The sequence below is a fragment of the Nicotiana sylvestris genome, chromosome 12 (assembly GCF_000393655.2).
Source record: "Nicotiana sylvestris chromosome 12, ASM39365v2, whole genome shotgun sequence".
Classification (NCBI taxonomy): Eukaryota; Viridiplantae; Streptophyta; class Magnoliopsida; order Solanales; family Solanaceae; genus Nicotiana; species Nicotiana sylvestris.
The window spans coordinates 53,935,201-53,942,694 of record NC_091068.1 but is presented as its reverse complement, the minus strand read 5'-3'; positions in this window follow the sequence as shown (position 1 = coordinate 53,942,694).

Genomic DNA, 7,494 nt, shown 5'->3' with positions numbered 1-7,494 from the left:
CTACTCGTGAAAGCTAGGCAAGCCAACTATTAAGATTCTACACATTAGCAATCAACCCAAATAGATATAAACAGTAACTAAAGCTAAGCAGATAAAAAGTGCGGAAGTGCTATAACAAATTCAAATAATCTAATACATGTCTATCCATGAATCTGGTGTCACAAATTCACCACCGACTAAGATTTTTACTACAAATACAAGTCTGAAAGAAGTACAACTGTCCTTGAAATGAAAAGAGACAGCAGAAAGCTAAAACAAGGTGATTCAGTTTCGATGGTGAGGGATTTTCCAGATGTGTTTCCTGCAGACCTGCCGGGCATGTCACCGGACAGGGTTACTAATTTCAGTATTGATTTGGTGCCGGGCACTCAGCTCATTTCTATTCCACCGTATTGTATGGCACCGACGAAGTTAAAGGAGTTGAAGGAGAAGCTTCAGGAACTCCCTGATAAATGGTTCATTGGTAGGCCAATATGGATGTGTGTTCTGCATCGAGTCGGCTTTGTTGACTCCGAATTTCTATTGTTAATGGATGTGCTGTTTGATTGCCATTGAGCTTATTCATATTCTGTAGTGATCTATGAGTTACCTTTCCGTATTGCAAGGAGTTGTGATTCATTGATTTTATGCGCAGATGATATGGTTCTATTTGGGCTTTATAGCGGAGTTTGAGTGAGACGAGTATTTGGGTGTTACATGATTTATTGAGCATTGGATATATTCTTTAAGGCTGGTATGGCATTGCATCATTTGCTTCTCCATGGTTATGGTGATTCACATTTGTTACTAGGTATCAAATTGTGCATGGTAGTTGATTTTTAGCATGGTGACTTGAGTTGTTTCGTGTGGACCAGTGTTTGGATAGGGTCGCGCAGTGCCGCTAAATTATCTGGAGGTATATCCTTCGGGTTAGATTCGTGTGTTCTAGTTATATGGTGTGTGGCGGGTTCTTAGCATCGTGTTGTGATGGTACTAGTGAGCTTGCGGTACAGCTCTCTCAATTGAGTTATTTTCCATGATTAGAGTACATTTGGATTGTTGCTTGTTGGTGTGCGGATTGCATGGGTTGTGGCTTTAGATTGTATTGATGTGTCATGTCACTAAAACAATCGTGTTGGATGAGATGAGGTCATTGGGATTTAGAATAAATACTATCAGATTCAATTTCAGCATGTTGGAAGGATAATATCGGGATTCGGCTTAGAAATTTACTATGGTCCTTACCAAAGGAGAGGGAGCTCCATGACTGGTTGATCTGAGGAATGGTTATGACTTTCTGCTGTTTCATTCATCATTGGTAGTATACGAAAGTGTTGGAATGAGTCTTTGGTTTGATAAGAGGCTTAATACCAGAATTGGGTTGTTCGGTCAGTTGCTGTGATTAGAAGTTATTGCTATGAGTGTTGGAGTTGAGAGGTATATTATGTGATTTCCATCTTGAATCGTGGTTATGGATTGATACAGCGTGTTCATAGCTATTCGATATGTAGATGTGAGATTCCATCTTATAAATAATTTCGAAAGTGGAAATTTGGTCAAAGGCTTATGGGCTAGTTTGGATTGTGAAATTTTAGTTATATTGAGCTATCAGACCTATATAATATAGGATAATATGGGATCACCCCCGAGTATGTGCATGGTAAGGTTACACAGTAGTTGGATGGTTTTCGGGACAACTCTGGGCACGTTCAAGGACGAATGTATGTTTAAGTGGGGGAGAATGTAACGACTCGACCGGTCATTTTGAGAATTTGCACTTTGCTCGCCAGTTCTCGGCATGACTATCCCCGTATGATATATTATGACTTATATAAATCGTCGGTTTTGGTTTTCAGGATAATCAGAATAGATTTGGAAGAACAATTCTCAACTTGAAGCTTTAAATTTGAAAGATTTGACCAAGTTTTGACTTTAAGTATTCGATCTTGGATTTGGATTTTTATTATTTGGTTAGCTCTGTTAGATGATTTTGGACTTGGGAGCGCATCCGGAATGTGATTTGGAGGTCCGCAGTGGATTTAGGCTTGAATTGGTGAAATTTGAAATTTGGCATTTCTCGGTCGGCAGTGGCAATTTTGATATAAGGGTCGGAATGAAGTTATTGAAATTGGAGTAGGTCCGTAGTGTCATTTGTGATGTGTGTGCAAAATTTCAAGTCATTCGGGGATGATTTGATATGTTTCGACGTCGTTTGTGAAATTTGAAAGTTTAGAAATCCTTAGGCTTGAATCCGAGGGTAATTTGGTGTTTTAATGTTGTTTTGAGTGTTCCAAAAGTTCGACTACGTTCGTGTGATGATATGTGACATGTTGGTATATTTGGTTAAGGCCTCGAGGGGCTCGGAATGATTTCGGATGGCCATCGAAAAGTTTGAAATTAAGAAAATTGCAGCTGGTGCTGCTGGTTCTAGTTTTCCGCTCCTGGGGAAAGGAGATCATAGGTGCGGAGGTCGCAGGTACGGTGGTGGCTTGCAGATGCGGGCAGGGTGCTGTGGGGCTAAGAGCGCAGGTGCGAGAGGAGGAGCGCATCTGCAGAGCTGCAGGTGCGATGTTGTGGCTGCAGAAGTGGACTCTGGTGGAGTTAGTGAGAACCACACCTGCGAGGAAATTTCGGCAGGATCAGCAACGCAGATGCGACCAAGTAACCGCAGGTGCAGAATTGCTGGGGAGAAAGTATAAATTGGACCCTTCGTGAAATTTTGCCCATTTCCACCATTTTTGAAGTCGGGATTAAAGCTTTTGAGGGGTTTTGAAGAGGTATTCAAGGGGAATCACACTGAGGTAATGTTTTTGAACCTAAAACTCGATTCTATGGTGATTTTCAGTAGATTAAGCATGGAATTTATGGGATTTAAGGGTGAAAATTGGGGAATTAGGGCTTGGAACTTGAGAGTTAAGATTGGGTGATTGAGGGGTCAAACAAAGTTAGATTTTGGTAAATTTGGTATGTATGGACTCGTGAGAGGATAAGGATTCTAGTTTTGTAATTTTTATCGGATTCCAAGATGTGGGCCCGGGGGTCGGGTTTGGCCAATTTCAGGAATTTTTATTTAATTTGATAATTTTTGCGTGGGCTTTGTTCCTTTAGCATGTATTGATGATATAATTTTGATTTTGGAAAGATTCGGGGCGATTTGAGGCCGAGTCGAGCGGCAAGGGTATCGCAGAGTAGATATTTGTCCAATTTGAGGTAAGTAACGATTGTAAATCTAGACCTGATGGTATGAAACCCTGGAATTTCGTACTATTTTGATAAATGAGGTGACACACATGCTAGGTAACGGGCGTGTGGGCGTGCACCCGTAGGGATTGTGACTTGGTCCGTCCCATGGAATTTGTAGATTTGCATATTTTGATAAACTCTATATGATATCTATGTGTTTTAGAAATGATTCTATTAACTTGGGCCGAATGCCATGTTTGGGGCCTTGGGTCGTACTGTTTGGACCCTCAGGGGTGTTTTACTATTATCCTCACATTGTTTTTGGTAGAAAGCATTATCCTCAGTCATGGTTTATACCTGCTTATTGTTAAATCTTGTTCATCACTCTATTTTTATATATGAAAGTGTTTTGGGCTGAGTTCCCCGAGTTTGTACTGAAATGACGGAGTGGCTTGTGAGGTTGATGAGTGTGTGAGGCCGAGGGCCGAATTGTGAGGATAGTTAGGGATCGGGCTGCATGCCGCAACGTTATATATATATGGATCGGGCTGCACGCCGCAGCGATATAGCGCTTGGGCTGTAGGAGCCCCTCCAGAGTCTACATACCCCAAGTGAGCGCAGTCGACTATATATTTATGGATTGGGCTGCACGCCGCATCGGTTATTATAAGGTACCTATTGAGTGTGAGTGCTGATTGATGAGAGTTGAGTCACAAGTGACAAAGAGGCTTGCCCGAGGGGCTATATATATATATATATGAGTGATACTTTTCCCGAGGGGCTTGTTTAATGAAATTACTGTTTTCACTCTTTTCTTTTGTACTTAGCCTCTATTGAAAATGTTGAACAAATGTTTTAAATAACTTTCATTGAAACTGGAGTTTTTACGAGATGTTCATAATTTAATTAATGATTTGATCTTGTTATTTCCACTAAGGTTTTTATGTTATGAGATGTATATAATTTTAAATGCTCGTCACTGCACTCAGCCTTTAGTTATAATTGTTACTTACTGAGTTGGTGTACTCACGTTACTCCCTGCACCTTGTGTGCAGATCCAGGTGCCAGGGCATCCGAATGAGAGCTGATCCTTTCCATTATAGCATCTCCGGAGTTGGCAAGGTAGCTGCACGACGTCCGCAGCCTTGCCTTTCTCCTTCCTATCATTTTGTATTTGTTTTTATCAGACTCATCTTGTATTGAATAGACAATATCAAATTGTATTTTAGATGCTCATGTACTCCATGACACCCTAGTTTTATGATATTTGTATCGCAATATGAATCTTTCTTTTATGTCTTAAACAATTTATTTAAAATGAAGAAAAAATTTCCGCAAATGATTTGATTTTAGTATTGTGGTTTTGGGTTGCGTTGAGTTGAGGCTGGCCTAGTTCCATGATAGGCACCATCACAACGGGATGAGTTTTTGGTCGTGACACTTTAGGTAAACCATAGATTCTTGTGGTACCTCTTAATTATGCTTTATTACGCCTTAAAAATCTCATGATTGTAGTTAGGGTAAGAACAAAGTCGGACTCATTTGTTTCATTGCATTGTGTGGTGAGCCTTAGATTAAAATTTATTGTCATTGAATTGTTGATTTAGAACTTGGCCTGAATGTTTGATGAGACGAAATCCTGAGTAACACTTGGTTTAGGAAAGGATTGTAGGCCTTCTTTGACCGGATTGTGCCTTTCAAGACCATCAAATGACATTGATCCCTAGAATTTCCTCTTTGAGCCTTAAGACTTTTTTTTGGGAAGCATATCTTAGCCCATATCTTTATTTGTGCTTAAATGCACTACCCCTCTCTTGGTCTGACTTCCTCGAGTGCACTGGAAGCGTGCAACTTCGGACGAAGACCAAAGTGAAGGTAACAAGCATGAAAAAGCGAAAGATGCGAAGTCCAAGACAACAAACATATGACTTCAGGAAAGAGGAAACTCCGCAAATTCAAAAGGAGGATTCAACAAAAAGGAGAAAACTTTTGCAAATTCTAAAAAAAAATTAACAAAAGAGAGAAAACTCCACAAATTCAAAGAGGAGGAACTCTAACAACAGAAGCAGGAGAAACTTCGAAAGAAAAAGGAAAGAAAAAAAAACCTCTAAAAAGGAAGAAGAATCTCCTAAAATTTCAAAAAAAAAGTCCAAACAAAAATAAAGGGACATCAGGCAAACAAGATCAAGCGACGAAACATGGTTTGAACGCCGAAAATGCAGATACAGTGTAGTGCTCAAGGGGGATTAGTCACTTTACCCCAAATGAATATCCTGCCCATACCCAAGCCTACATTACAAGCCGATAACAAAGCCCTACATGATCCTATTACAAGTGTTCTCACATTAGTGGTACTCGCATAAAGTCCAAGCATATGGTATCTCAATCACATGCATTGAACATCAATCTGAGTGTGAGTGTCCTTCTCAAAAAATGTCCTAAAATAAAAAATACTTCAAATATTTATTCAAATTAGGACTTTCTTTGTGGTAAGGGCACTTGTAATATGATGTTACGTCGAATTCAATACCTTTGATTGAAGCAAGGTGAAAGAATCTTGTTGAACATAGGTATACATGAGGTACAACTCGAAGTTATAGGAATTACCCATATGCTGATCTCAGTTTGCTGGAAAGTATATGGTGGAAATTCTTAAGCACAATACAAATTGTTGGTACCAACTAAAGTCAAAAGAAGATCGATCAATAAATACCTCCTTTGTGCTTTCCTTAATTTACTACAACGTCCAAATACTCTTAGCAATTTCAATCTATAGGAAGATGATAAAATCGAATCAAAATTAGAAGGATTCTCATGATATAAGTCTCTTGGGAATTTCGTCGAACACCTATCATGCAAAATTTAATACAAGGCTTCTATAATGGTAATCATTTCCTTCCTCAACAAATATCAACAAGAATATACTAAAAATAGTTCAACAACCCCACCTACTACCCCCTAATGGCACATGCATGGCCCATCTCCAACTCCACAACTTACTTTAACCCATAACAATTGCATGAAGGTTTTAGAACAAGGTCTTACCCGGATAGTTGATGGCCTAGTGAGTGATTCCCTTCAATCTTCAAGATTGGGCAAGAATTGATGAGCAAAGGGGTTGGGGCTTCCTTTTATATCTCTAAGATACTCCCCTCTCTCTAAAATAGTCGTTCAAACCAGGATCGGGTGAAATTTTCCCAAACTTAAGCCTATGAAATCGGGTCTGTGGTAGCAGATCGGACCGCAAAATGAATATATGGTCCGCAAAGAGGACCGCAAAAATGGTCCCAAAATTGGGCAGGCGTGGTCAGGTCTGCGACCATTATACGGCCCACAAAATGGTTATGTGGTCGCATAATGCGCCGTGAAATCTCCCTCCGGAAATCTTCATGCTGAATCTGCAACGAATTGTGCAACCCGCGAAATTATTATGCGGTTTCATAATGGACCGCATAATGATCTTCAAAAATTGGTTCAAGTTCTGTTGCATTCTGCGGCCGATCTGCGGTCTGCGAAGAGGTTCTGCGGTCGCATAGTGGACCGCAGAAATGCCATATTTTGCAACAAAAAAAATCTAACTCCCACACGTACTGCACAACCCAAAAGTCTATACTAACATATTAGCCTACCCTGGCGCCATGAAACTCCAGGTTCTAGGTGAAATTTTACGGGGCCTTACAAATTATGTGGTGCAAGCACCTAGGAAACAAAAGAGGGTTGTTGGTACCAATAAGTTGAAATGTCCGATTTGTAAGAAGCACTACCTGGGGATATGCATGACTCTTGAAATATGTTATAGTTGTGGAAAGAGGGGATACAAGAAGAACGAATGCCCCTGGCTGGGTACACCCAGCAAGGTTTGCCCAGCGTACGGGAGGGAACATTTGGCACCGTGTTGCAAGTATGCTCAGGATAATTTTAGGGGTTGCAGGTTTGGGTAATTCAGAAGGCAATGCAACCAACATCAGCGGAGAGTAACGTCAGCACCCGCACCACTAGCCAATACATAGATTGTTACTCCCGCCCTGAAGGCCTGTAGGAAGGATAGGGATGATGCATATGATGTATGCAAAAAAGGTAAATATCTTATTAGTGGGGCGAGTCGGCTTAGCGGACCTCATCCTCGTTGCGATAAGTGTAGGAGGTGTCATTTGGGGGTATGTCGATATTGTACCAATGCATGTTATGGGTGTGGAATCGAGGGGCATCAGATGAGTCACTGCCCCAGCAACCAAAAGATATCGAGTAAGTTCCTCCTTATTACATCGTTATGAACATCACAAAATTTTTCCTTATCGTATATGCACATCTATATTGAAGAGCCAACATAAA